Source organism: Thunnus maccoyii, chromosome 10 (assembly GCF_910596095.1).
Source record: "Thunnus maccoyii chromosome 10, fThuMac1.1, whole genome shotgun sequence".
Classification (NCBI taxonomy): Eukaryota; Metazoa; Chordata; class Actinopteri; order Scombriformes; family Scombridae; genus Thunnus; species Thunnus maccoyii.
The window spans coordinates 34,331,085-34,345,886 of record NC_056542.1 but is presented as its reverse complement, the minus strand read 5'-3'; the positions used below and the strand labels follow the sequence as shown (position 1 = coordinate 34,345,886).

Genomic DNA, 14,802 nt, shown 5'->3' with positions numbered 1-14,802 from the left:
TTGCACACGGTTCTTGATGACCCCCTATCCTGACCCACAGACACCACCAGAGAGGTGCTTTAATGTGGCCCTCAGTAAATGCCGGGTCAGGAATGAGATGACCTTTGGGGTCATCAAGTCCTTTTTTAACACTCTCCGTGGTCTGAGGGTCTCTCCCGAGCGGGCCTGCCAAATCATATCAGCATGCATGGTGCTCCACAACATTCCCACCATCTGAAAGGAGAGAACCCCTCATGTTGACCCCATCACTCTGGATCATCCCACTGGGGCAGCCATTAGACAGGGCATTACCAATCAATTTTTTATGTAAAAAAAAAAAAAGAAAGAAATATTTTATTTCATATATCATTTTGATTCTGTTTTATTCCAAATTGAATTATCTGTAAATACTGTAGCCTATGTTCTATGTGTGTAGCATGAAGGAGCTACAACTTTCGTCTTGTTTTGCAGCCCTGTGTTGTACAATGACAAGTTTAGTTGACAAGTTGAACCTTGAAAAAAAATCACCAATCACAGGATGTGTTTCACATTTTTATTTAGTTGTTCTGCCTTTGCTGGGAAAAGAGAAAAAGAGTCATAAGTATACAATGTCAATCATGCTTAACCAATAAAAATACCATTTACTGCAATACCTTCTCCAGTTGCTCAATTTCCAATTTGAGCTTTTTGATTTCTTGTTCTTTTTTAATATTGTCCAGCTCCAGGTTCCTTTTGTATAGGACCCTCACATTGTCTGCTCCAACCTGTATAAATAGTATTAGTTGATAGGACATTGAAGTGTTCATCAAGCAACAGAGATCAATGGGATAGACTTTTCAGTCATATTGATGTTGTAGAGTGTTCATGATTCACCTAGCATGGTGTGTTCTTGGTAAGGCTCACTAAAAAATGGACATAGGACTACTAGAAAATATAAAACCCTTACCCTTTGCATTCTTGAAGGCCTAGAGGTGGAGGCCACAGGCTCAGGGGAGTGTTGCATATTTTCCTCTTCCTGCGAAATAAATCAGCAAGTGAAGCTATTTAATTTTTTGAGGTCACCTGAAGCAGTTAAACCTATGTGCAGACTATCACAAGCATGTAATTGATACATTAGGCATAACTGGGTCCACAACTTCAACATATGATAAAAGATAAGTTTACCCTCACAGCCATCCCTGAGTGTCCAGACAGTGTCTCCTCATCATTGATCTCCTCCTAAAAATTATTTAAGAGAATTGCATAAAATGCTGGCGGCTCCGGCAAAACCATAGTATCTGCGTCGACTGTAAAGACTTTTCACACCAGATTGCCTGGACAAATATGCATTTAGTACTTTATCACCAAATATAATATTAACACTTTTTACATTTTACACAGCATATCATCCACACACTAAAAGAATGATAAAGGCACAGCAATTACATACCACTTTGGAGGATGTTTTTATGCTTGGTCCTGATTTGCTGCCAAGTCCTTTTTACGCTACTGGTACTGCAGCTATTAGAACACCAATTAGAAAATTGATTAGTCTTTTATAATACTTACCATTGTTTTGATATGTCATATTGTAAATTTATAATGGTGCAATAGGTAAGGGTTACTTGTGGGATGCGATTTTGTTGAAATATATCAAACTGTGTTTGGAATTGTAAAAAGAAACTAATAAAAAAAACTAACCACTATTGAAGACAATACTTTGAAAAAAAAAGAAGAAAGAAAAGTGATAGTCTATTGGTATTAATCACAGGCAATATTCAATCTATAAAATTAATTTCACTTTGATTGGGCCAAAAGCTAAAATAATTTCCACTTATCCTTCATTATGGGACAGAGTCAGATCTAAATGCACTTCTTGAGTATAATGTTTAAATCTGCTGCATCAAATTTAAGCTCTGAATGTGGGAATCATTGAGAGTGCACTGAGTGGTAAAATAAATATATCAATTTACAAATTCACACGACCAGCAATGTTCTGCCAGCATTCCTCTCTTGCCTTATTTGCAGCTTTTTGCTGTGATAATTGTTTTATATTGCTCATAACCCTCCATTGTTCTTCTTGACTAAAGTAGACGGCACACAATCTATCCATTTCATGCAGACTAAGAGTCAAATGACACATCAAACGCCCCTTTTTATGGGAACACACACAGAACCTGAAGCAGAAAGCCTGGGTTAACAAAGAAAGATCATAACCACCATCGTGATACCAATGATCTCTGATTGCGAGTTTAGGGTTTGTCAAGCCAGTTTACCGAAAGAAAGCCTGGCTATGTTGAACTTCTCTGACACAGAGAACCCCTCAGCTCTCTGTGTCAGTCCTACCATGCTCTCCCAGCCTAATGGCTCCCTGTCTGTTCTCCTGTTTTGTCACCTCACTCCCCTCACCTGAGCTTCTCTGCCCATCTCCCCACCTGCATGTCATTTCTTCGTTAGTTCAGTTAGTTTTTAAGTCCTGGTTTTGTGTTCAGTCTTTGTTGGATCTGTTTCATTCTGGTTTGTTCCATCCTGTTTAGTCTGTTCAGTTTGATCTGCTTGTGTGGTATTCTGTTTTGCTTTGTCATGCCAGCCTTGTCTTGTATGCACAAGCATTCAATAAAGTGCCTTATGTCACTCAGCCTTAAGTCTCTGCATTTGGGTCCATTCCTCCTACTCTACATAACAGTGTGAACCTATGTGTGAATGATTAGTTCCTACTGATGTGCAGGTTGGCACCTTGCATGGCAGCCCCTGCCATTAGCATATGTGTGTGTGAATGTGGCTTGTAGTGTAAGAGCGCTTTAAGTGGTCAGAAGACTAGAGAGGCGCTATGTAAGTGCAGTCCATTTATCATTTACCATGTCTCCCCGGATCTTTGTGTGTGTTTTCGGCAGAAACTTTCCTGCTCTCTGTCTGCCCTCAATGAGTCTCTCCCCAGATGGCAGGCGGGGTTGCTCCAATTCTGGTTCTATGTGCGGTCTGTGTGAGTTACAGACCAGTGTTGGCGCAGCCAGACACACTTTATCTTGCGCGCTATACACTGAGCTATTCCTTAAAGTAGCTACACTACTTATATACATTTTAGTTTAGAAAACATATTAAAATACTTTTTTTTTTTTTTAATTCCCTAATGCTTAGACCTGGCGGTGGGTCAACTTGCACTACATTGACGGAAACCCTGCAAGTTATCTCTGATAAGTTAGTCTATGTTCTTAACACAACACTGTCAAAATACAGCTGGTTTGTCAAGGTTAGCTGCACATAGCTGTATGCTATTGGCAGTGGAGCACCTTATATGCGGTATTATTGAATGATTAATTAGAGAACCCCCGCTTCCTCCCCTGGGTGAGCTACTGCCACAGATAGAATCTAATTCTGTGGGAAACACTGGTTTTCAGTATTGTCACATGAGCACTTTTCTAATGCATTCTCTCACAAAAATGACACGCACAACCAGGCAGACTGCCAAGGGTGCTGTCAAGTCAATAAAAAATATGCAGAAAAAAGATGAGGGTAAGGGTCTCCACAGACTGCTCACTAGCACTTTGCCAGTGGACATGCCATTAAAATTATCAATTTTTTAAAGACCACTTGTCATCATGCAATTCAAAAATGTTTTCGTTCAAGCTTCATTATTCACATCAGATATCCTGGGTTATATTGTCATTTGCTAAATTTCACATGTATATGGCAATACAATGGTACAATAACACTGCAAGTATTACTGAAAGCCTGTTGTGCATTAATAGAATTTATCTGTGGTAATTACATTTATGCACAATCATTAATGAATGTCTTCCCCCTGAAACAATGAGTGTTTCAGGGGGAAGTGTTTACCTTGTCCTGTATACATTTGTAGTCAGAAGTATAGTTAGCTCCTGCCACTAACTGGGATATAACAACCAGAAGTTGTGAACATCGTTGTCTCTGGAGATATGACAACACATACATATATTATAATATTAAAATTACTCCCAAGCATCTTTGGTTGCATTTCTTTTCTTTGTAAACATCTTCTCGTTTTGCATTCTTATGTTTATAAGCTGCTTGTTTTTCGCAAAAAAACAAAAATATACAACACTTTACAATCAAATGACCACGTCTACCGTTTTCTAGACTAGGGAACAGTATATTTGACCCTAAATACAATGTAACCTTTAAGTTTTTAACATCTGTGTGGCAATATTAAATGTCTATGTTAGTTTGAGCAGTTTACTCTGCAACAGATGCAGGCTCGCTGTTGGAGGTTTTTATAACCCACTTCCACTCCCAGCTAGTTGGTTTGGGATGGCACTTAATATGGCGGATAGGGAGAAGGTGTAGGGGCTACTTTGGAAAAGGCCCCATCTTTCAAGACCTGCAGGGGGATGAACGCAATGGAACCATTTGCGCTCTGATTGGACAAACTGACTCTGCATTTGACCAATCGGATTCACACGTCAAAACAGAGTCAAAATTTGTACTCGTAACTTGTAGTTTGTAGTTGTAACTTCAGTGTCGCGCACACAGGTAGGAAATTTGTGTGTCCGTCTCTCAGACTTCCTGAAACCTCACTGTTGAAAAAAATCCTGCACAGATTTTAATTGCACATACACAAAATATTTCTACAGCTGTAAAACTAAAAACCCTATTACACATTCGCAAACCATGTCACAAGCTCAAAATATTTATGACCATTATTTGATTCTATATATGGGACAGAGAACTAATGTTACTTGAGTCTGCTTTTGCCTTTAATGTTTTTTTAATGTAACATCAGTCAAATGGATCATGGTTTTGTGGTCATGTTAATCAATGCTTTTCTGTAAGTTGTGTTGTTTGAGAAAATGAGTTCAGGGCATGTGTGAAAATACATAATCCAGAATAAACAACTATCCACACGCTAATCATCAGGTGATTGTTACCATCTGTTCTTCTCACGCTTTGTTTTTATTCTCATATAGTGTTGTGGGCTTGTGCTGTCTCTTTACTCCTGTACATACACCAAAGTAACCAGGTTACACGCAGACAATACTGTAAATCCATTTATAGATCTGCAGCAAATCAGTAACCAGATGTTACTCCTACTGCCAACCTTATTTTGCTAGCCTGGCTCACTGATTTTAACTATTATTGACAGAAGATGCTGCTTCCTGACTTTGTTTTCTTTTTTTTCTGGCATGTGTGTGTTTCACAGCAGCTGGATAGTGCTATAAGAGGAGAAAAAAAAAAGCTAACTTTCTGTTGGTCAGGTCTTCACACAACTACTGTCACTTTTCACGTGAACAACTGAGGGTACTATAGATCAATAACAATGGAAACTTTGTATCAGTGCATCTGTGTATTCCTGCCATAATGACAAACATTTAGGTGTGAATTTGAGTATGACTGTCTTTCCAGAACCCTGCTTGTTGCCAAGTGTGAGCTGTCTCATAAACTGCAGAGCTAATGTCTGCGCAGTGTTTCTAGGTGGATAGCACCGTTTTTATTGCGTTGTTGTTTCGTTATGCTAAGGTCATTTGTCATTTGTTATCAGGAGAGAGGCTAAGCACTTGGAAGCATGCAAAAACTTCGCTTTCGTTGGAATTTCGCGGAAAATCTGGCCCGGATGGACAAAGACACTGTAAATTGAGATGAGAAATGTTTCACAAGATACACGGATTTATATACACGGAGTAATAATGGGAAAGTTTAATGATATAGCAAAATACATTAATAACAAGAAAAGCTTCCTTTTAAAATATAATAATTTGGTATGTAGTCATATAAATTTGTCATAATATTAAAAAATATGGTAAAACAGGAAAAGGATCCTATTAAAAGGAGAAAATCCTTTTGGTAAAATTGACAGAACACTGTATTTCTAGAAGGCCTCACCTATTTTCCAAGTCACTGGCCTACTTCTCCTTGGCCTTTCTTGCTATGTAAACTGATAAACACTTTCTATGCATTCATGTAAATGTGTAGAAAGTATTTACCAGTTTAAATAGTCACCTCCCCTATTACTTCAAATCAAAAATTAGGAACAGGCTTGTCAAAAAAACGAGCATGATGAAGCAGATTTTTTAAGTCAGTCATAACCTGGGCTTTTTGTTGTGCAGCAAGACCCCTCTTCATTTTTAATTCTTCATGTTTTTTATTCTTGCCTGTGATTGCCCAGCATGGAAACTGATCAAGCCGGAATGAAACTAAATCAAAAGGCCGCTGAGGCAAGCAGGCAAACCTGCTGCCTCTCTTGCTCCAGTAAAAAACATTGGCCCATCCAGGTGCATGCCTGCCTACGTACCTCTATAAGCTCAAGTACCCATTGTGTTACCCTGTTCACAAAACAAAATAAGAATAAAACAAAATACTAGTTAACTAAAACTAAATATGCTATACAAACAAATAATTAAACTAAACAAATAACTGGCTAATGTGTTTAATACTGCCAAAACAGAAAGATCTGTTTTTAATTAATATATCTGGCAAGTTGCAAATATTACACTTAATGTATTACTAAAATATTCAGTGACACAATATTTCTTGTTTTTTTTCTACCAAAATGGGCCAACTGATCTTGCAGTATAATATCCGATGATAGTAACTATATCATTGTTAATCTTTTTTTCTTGTGTGATTATAAGCACTGTCAGCACTTGGTTAAGGTTAGGGAAAGATGATGGTCTCGGTTTAATACAGAAAAAACAGGGAACATGAAAATATGTGACAATAATACAAAATAAAAATTAATTATTTTGTACCTCATTCACAAGTGTTGACATTTTTTATGGTTTAGCTGCAATAGAACATGCCTCACCCTACTAACCCTAAAAGCAAAAATAAAACTGTATATACTAAGTTATTTTTCCTGTTCACTGATTAGTTACTTATTGTTAAAGGACAGGTTCACAATTTTTCAAATGTGTCTTAAAACAACAGTTAGGTGTCCATATGAACAGTGAAAGAGGTTTTCCTCACTGTAATCATTCCTCTTGTTCATACTTGCTATTAAAAGATTCCCTTCAAATGCGCTTTTAATGTAAGTGATGGGCAACAAAATCCAGTGTGTCCTCACAATCATTTTGTGCAAAAACGCATTTAAAAGTTGATCTGAAGCTTATATGAGGCTTCAGCAGTCTGACTTAGTCATATCAAGTGGATATCTGCCACATTTACATTCTTTTTATCATCAGAGTCCCTTTTTGTGTTTCCTCGGACAGTGTTTCCCTGTTGAGCTGTGGCAGAAGTACAGTAACACAAAAAGGGACATTGGCAATAAAAAGACTAACATTGAAAGACAAATACTTGATTTGACTCATTTGGATGCTGAAGCTTCATATTAGCTTCAGATAAACTTTTAAATACATTTTTGCACAGAAGGAGGACTGTGGATTTTGTCCCCCATCACTTACAATGAAAGTGCATTATGAAGGGATCTTCTAATGGTCAGTATGAACACGATGAATGATTGTGGCATTTGGGCACCTGACTGTTGTTTCAAGACAGACCTCAAAAATTGTGGAACTGTCCTTTTAAAAGAAACTCCTGAACCAACCACTGTAAGATGTATGAGTATATTGATTAAGTAGAATTATATGATATTATATGATCCAAAATAATTACATGATCTGGAACAAAAATACTTTTCCCCACACAATACAATTAATATGCAAAGAATTACTGTTTTAAAAATTACTACTTTTTGGAACACTGTACCCAGTTTAGGAATGTATACCCAGTCATATTTGTATATCAATTTTTTCAAGGATTATTTTAAAATATGAAACATCATCAGATTTCCACTACAATTAAACGACAATACTAGAAGTCATACTGCACATGATATTTGTTGTTTGGGAGAAAATATATAATTATGATGAATTATTCAACAGTATTAAATTGGTTTAGGATTAGGGTGGGAGTTCAAAAGATTGATGGATTAGCACTAAATTTATATCAATCAGGAGCACATAGGGCCTACTAGATGTGCATACCAAGAGCACTTGGTGACAGTGAAATGACAAACAACAGCAAGTCCGTTTACATTTATTTAAATGACAAATTTAACATTATACACAGCAGATCAAGTTTAACATGATTGGACATCAAAACAATAAACTACTCTGGCTTTCTTTCATGATACAGGCTAACAATCAGAGTTTGTATGTGTGACACAACTGCCAAAGTTTTAGCCACAGATGATCTTCCTCAGACGAAGTTGAATAAGTGAACATACACTTATTATTTAACAATTAATAATTAAATGTCATTACTATCCAGCCCTGGTGCCAGAGAAGAGTAATTGGCCGGGCATTTGGTTTGTATGGGCAGCCCAGTTTTACTTTAATCAATGTGTTTATTATCTACGCCAACCATTTACGTATGTTAAACTATGCTCAGCAAGAAGAATTCACCTCATAAAGTTTCTTACAATGTGGGAAGCAAAACATAGCCTATAAATTGGCAGTGCAGCTGTAGTCTATCTTGTTATTTTACACTGTTATCTTCAATCGGAAAGGGGCTAATATTCAACCAATTAACCTGCTTTGTCATTGTGCACGCACTAAAAGTAGAGTTTGGGGCTAAATATTGTGTAAACTGTGTAATCACACAGCCAGTATTCACTGGGTTTGATCAGCCTACCATCTGTTTAACTTGTGACCATCAGTGTGGATACTGCAATGAGATTCAGCATTTCCTCTCAAACAAGCTATTTAAAAAGATTGATTTCAGAAAAATAAGAAATGTGAATGCTTCTTGTTGGTGATACCATTTAATTTACATAATGTAATACAAAAAGGACCAGACAAATACATACTGTGTTGAACATATGATAATTTCAGACTTTTAGGAGGACACCAACATGTTCTGTTCGTGTTTTCAACAGCTGCCGTCACCACAACAACAACACATTCCCCTGAAAGTCACCAGATAACGGTCTGTGGTCAAACCGAAACACTGGTGTTACAAATCAACTAGTTTTCCTGTTAACTGGTTACCTTTGTTTGTGAACGTTTGTTATGGCGACAGCAGATGTTCTAATCACAGAGAGGAAACGTAGCTGACCCTGCAAATTCAATTCAATTCAATTTTTATTTATGTAGTGCCAAATCACAACAAAAGTCATCTCAGGGCATAATAAAGTATTCACATTGCAGCATGCATACAGCTGTCACTGAAGTTCACGTACTGAGACCTACAGAGACTTCAGGAGAAATATCTGAGCTGGTTAAGTTAGGCACATTTGAAGGCTTATGAGTAGAAGTGTGTTTTAAGATGACTCTTGAAGAACTCAATCAGTCATTGTCAGTTACGTATGTGTTATTTGTGATGACACCGAGGCTGGAGAAGCAGAAGCAAACTGAGAGAATGCCATACGGAGACAAATTTGGCAAGGATGCTAGGGACTGTTATTTGGCTAAACTGGCATCTATAAACAACAATGATCCATACGCTCCATACTCCAAGGACCATAGCAACCGCAACCACCCACAAACACAATACCCAAATGTTTCCCTTTCAACAAGCACACCCAATTTTGGGGCAGTGATTAAACCGCTCAGTGAAGACATCCCAACATATAGTCATACATCTCCAGAGTTTTAATAATGCAACTTTCTTTGTGACTTCATCAAAAGTATGTCATCAGAAAGAGGACATGGTCCAAACATCAAATGATTATAGTTATGTTATCCCAAATAATATAAGCAGACATTATAACCTCTGATCTGAGGTGAGAAATCTTTAACTTTAAGGGTGCAGCAAACTGGCCTTGTGTGGCTGCTATCACTGCAATAACAGTGGTCACAAGTTAATCTAGCAGAGGCATTGTAAACCCCAAGGATAATATACAATTGTTTTTGCTTTGAAATAGGCTATGTGTTTGGGTATATGAGAAGTTCTCAAACTCACTTGTGTAGCACACTGCTCCATAAGTTTTCCTTTAGATTTAACACCTGGTATTGAAACCCAGGTGGGGTTTTTATTTTGAAGAAAATACATCAAAATATAGTTAAGAATAATTCTGATCCCACAGTATCACTAAACTCAATAAACCATCAATAAGCTGAATTAATCAGAAAGATAGTCTAGTCTATGAAATTATGAGTGATATAAATCATAATCAGGTTTTTGCAAGATCAGCTACGTTTCCTCTCCGTGATTGGAACATCTGCTGTCACCATGAGAAACTCCCAACGTTTACAAAGGTGGCTGTTGCTGCACAATCTGAGTCGACCATTGATGTGACTCATGTATGAGCAAGCGGCTCCGCCATCTTGGACATCTGGGTACGGCAACACCAGTTGGAAAAACCTCATACTCACCCAACACAATCGCAACTCGCAAGAAAACACAAAAGAAGAACTTTTGACTGCTTTTAAAAATACTACAACTGAAGGCTTGTTACAATAAGCTAAATCCAACAACGAACCACAGTCACATTTAAAGCCATACATCTTAACATACTATATCTCTAAAAATACATGTAATTTTCATTATTATTGAAATTAAATAATTATCACAGCCACATCATCTATCTTTAGCTCATACTGTCTATGCTTTAGCTTGGTTAGCACATGCATTCAATATGTTAGCAGCTGGTAGTTAGCAATGCAACACACCTCTGCTTTTCTCATGTAAATCCATATATTTGAATGGATAGTTACTCATTGTTTTATTTTTATTATCCTCATTTTATACAAAGAAATATGCCGTCATTGACCAGCTTGACATCCTCCACAGAGGCCAAGAATGAGTATAAATATCATGGAAATATCTGGAAATCAGACCTGGATATCAGCTCTTGCCTATTGTGATTTCAGCAGAGAATGATATAAACTAACTGAACTTTTTAACATTAAATTACATCCATTATACACTCATAGAGCACACAGCAGACTGGTAAAATGTAGAAAAATAAATAACATAGAAATATAATATAAAATATGTTAAATTTAATAACACACCAGCACAAGGTTTCATAGAAAGGTAATGTTGTTTTCTTTTCGTGTTACAATCAACGGGACCCAAAAAAAACCAGCTACATTTGCCGTGGGGGAAAAACGAATGAGGGAGACCATTGGGACCAACTTTGGTCTGGATGCCCAGGTACAGTGGTTCAGCTAGGGGTGCATGGTTTAAAGAAACCTCCTCTCCTTCTTTCATCGAAGCCTTGGAGGAAGAGCTGTGCCAGATGTCCTGGTGATCCACCGTGGTGGAAATGACCTTGGGAACACAAAGAGCGTCAAGCTAGTCGCAGGGATCAAGCAGGACTTGCAAGACCTCCACTGACAATTCCCTCAGATTAAAATCATCGTCTCTGCCATCACCCAGCGGAGCCGCTGGAGGTCTGCCCACTATAAGAAGACAGACAAAGCCTGGTGCTTTATTAACAGTGTGATAGCTACCTTTGTTTTGTCTGTAGGTTGAAACATTGTACGTCATCCTCAGATAAAGCATCAAGGTCCTGGCCATTTTTTGCATGACGATAAGTTCATCTCACCACTATAATAATATAACAATATATTTAACAAATGTGATATTTATCCAATATTGCCTAGTGTCTGAAGGACCAAATCCAATAGGGTGATGCTGGATTTGGATTTCCAACTAATGTTTTGGCAGCAAAAAAGAGGCCAGGATTTTATACTTTGAGATGTTTGATGTGCACTTTCTTTTTTTTTCTTTTTTTTTAACATACAAGGGTAGTGTGGTGGAAACTGCCTTCCCATGATCAAATGAATGTGCCAGTGAGTGTGCAAAGATAACATTATGCCAATAAGAGACAGTTCCCAGGGAGTTAGCAAGAAGGCTAATCTGTGGTTTAGCAATTTGGTTTTCTGTGTGAAATGATTAAAGGCCACCAGGTCCATTTTTAGTGTGAGAGAAAGGCGGAAGATGCTGAGGCAGTAATTTATAAGATAAGTCACACTTGTATTATCACAAAAGAATCAAGGTCATTCATGAACTCAGAAATAATGACCAGATGGTTGAACATAAAAATGAGCTATTATGAAAAGTATATAATATGAGGTTTTATGATTTATCATTAGGTTTTTCTTTGGGGTTTCAGGGGTTTGTAGAGTCAAACAAAGGTTCTGCCTGTTTTTGTGCAAATTAATTTTTTATTTTATTTAACTCTAGTATGCATGCCTCTGATTTACTGTAACATTACACACTATTAGACAAACAAGCAGTTTATGTGAAAGAATTCCAGAGTAAAGTTTTTTACTTAACATACACGTAAAGACCTTTACCTTACATCACATAAGGTTTTATTTAATGCTGTCAAAGTGAACATACATTATATAACAAAACAAATGCACTCCTGGGGCAGTTGACATCAGTTAATGTTGAACACAGAGGCTGTGCATCTCTAAGATCAACTGCTTTTGAACTTATTCTTATACACCAAACTGAGTGACAGTTAATGCCAGTAAGTTTAAGGCTAAAATATTTTTGTCCCTGACTTCCATATGTTGGATTGTTGGACAAATGTGTAGTGCAAACCACCAGGAACCACTTCTGAGAGAAGGATGTTTGTGAATAGTGCAGTGTACTAATCATCCTCCTCTTTTTCTGAAAGTACACAAAAGTAAAGATATCAGTACAACAGATAATATTATACAACAAACAATGAATAATAAATAAACAGCTCAATACTATATAGCACTGTCTTGTATACATTTGTCCACACACTCACAACAATGTGATGTGACAGTTTGTCCACACACTCACAGCAATCTCAAACTTTTTCATGTTGAGGACCTCCAAAATAGATGCACAATAGACCACAGACCCGTGTTTGAGAGGATTTTGTCTGAAAAAAATCCCCTCTCAGAAGACACACTCCCTGGAAGTTAGTGTAATATAAGTGAAATTAATCTATTTCGTGCTTTCGCGGGAAACCCCTGCAGCCCTCTCAAGGACTCCTGGAGGTCTTTGGATCCCAGTTTGGGAATAATTCTTCTACACAACTTGATAACCACATTATAAAGTGGATATAATTAGGGATGTCAAAAGAATCAATACATGGATACCATAGACATATAGATACCAAATCAATACCAGCATTTAGAAAATTATACTAATACCAGCATTCTTAGTTGGTATCAACACTCACTCTATAACTCAGTGTTATTATTCTAATATAGCCAGAGTGTTTGTTAAAATGCTGAAACACTTAAAGTTTCAGTCATAGCTACAGGATTGCAAACCAAAATGAGAGCATATAATCACACAACTGTATTTGTTGTTACAGCATCACATTTCTTACAGTCCCTCTGATTTGAAATGACTGTTTTTGGGCTGCTTTGCTTTCTACTAGAAGGTTACAGGCCAATATTCAATTTGTAACTCTTATTCTAATGCAGGCTGTATGCTTAAATAATGAAGCACACAAAGTTTCTGTTCAATTGTTAATGTTTATAAAAACGTTTTTAAATAAAGGAGTGTGTCCTGAATGGGATTTCTGGTTTTGCCATGGTATCAAATTAAGCAATATTACACGCGAGGGTGTGCTTTACCATCATGACACGACACGGCAGTGACAGTAAACCGCAAGTATCACTGCAGTGCCAACAATAAGGTAAAGCACACCCTGTCGTGTAATATTGCGATTATACAACATTCACCAATAAAATAAAATATATAAACAAAATGTATTCATATTGTGAGGCAGTACGCTCTAAAAATAGAGAAACTTTTGCTTGTGTTATCTCCATTTCCATGAAAATACATGGGGTATGACTAAACAATCACTCACGTCAGTAGAATCTGATGTAATAAAACCTAGTTAAATACTCTAGCAGGTAGGTCGACCCTTAGTAACAACCTAGCAACAGAGATGATTTCTAGTCCCTGCTGACTCAGCCAGCCAACTTCAGCTGATGCTTTCTGGAAATCGCGGCATTTCCCAAACTGAATAAATACCTCACACATAAACACAAAACTGCTTTGCTAGCTCAATCTCGTTGTAACTAAGATATCCGCTGAAACAAATTATTTTTCCATGGACAGATTTAGCTACTATGTCCGCAAACTTCACAGATGTTTCTAAGCTAGCAGCGCCGTAGCACCAGCTCAGCTGATGGATGATGCCCGAGTGGAAGCTGAGATATACTTTGCTGTGTATGGGGGTGCCAGGTAACGATGAAGAGTGAAGAAGGGTTCGGGTTTTGTGTGTGTGTGAGGGTGTGTGTGTTTAACTCATCCCAGAGTCTCAGAGTTCAATCCACTCGCCAAAGGGTCTGTTTTGTTTTCCCCACAACCCCTAATCAGTTCAGTTTAATCTCTTGTGCTTCTTTACTCTTTGCAGACGGCATACGAACCTCTGCTTCAAACTTCGCGCTCCGGCATCACACCGACAACAACTCCGAATAATAGTAATGCCACAAACTGAAGTTCAGAGGTTTAAACAAGCTTCTTAGAAACAGAAACAGAAAGACATGAGAGAAAGATTAAAAAAGAGTGAAACTAAAAGTGCAAATGCAACAACTGTTGCTGACAGCAAAACAAACACCACAGCCATAAGGTCATGTCTCACTTCGTTCTAAACCCAGACACCACAAACGTACAAAGAAACGTACCAAGGAGGCATGACTTTTTTATCCCTCCCCGTGAGTTTTATTTTATTTTTTTCCCAAGCTTGAGCCCTGGTAGGCCCGTGCGTTAAAACGGCGATGATGCTGATTTCTCCTTGGAGGGCCAAATTCCTGTATGGCCCCTGGCCTCTGAACTGATTGGTTCGGAATATATTTTTGTACCTTTGTTATAATGTTATACTTTTTAAAATATTTCTTTTAGTTGGAATATGAGACCAAGAGTAAACCTGAAACTTTAAAAGAAAACTTCCTCATTTTGGCAAAAAACCAACAGTCTGAA

At 37.5% G+C, this 14,802-nt stretch overlaps 1 long non-coding RNA gene across 1 annotated transcript; it reads right to left on the bottom strand.

Annotated features, from left to right (window-relative positions):
* Positions 1 to 613: 613 nt before the first annotated feature.
* LOC121905937 lies at positions 614 to 2,365 on the bottom strand. Its single transcript, XR_006098496.1, has 5 exons — positions 2,235 to 2,365; positions 1,409 to 1,479; positions 1,144 to 1,197; positions 926 to 994; positions 614 to 743 (listed from the first exon to the last, which is right to left on the bottom strand). It is a non-coding gene; the product is annotated as an uncharacterized LOC121905937 (long non-coding RNA).
* Between the last annotated feature and the right edge of the window lie 12,437 nt (positions 2,366 to 14,802).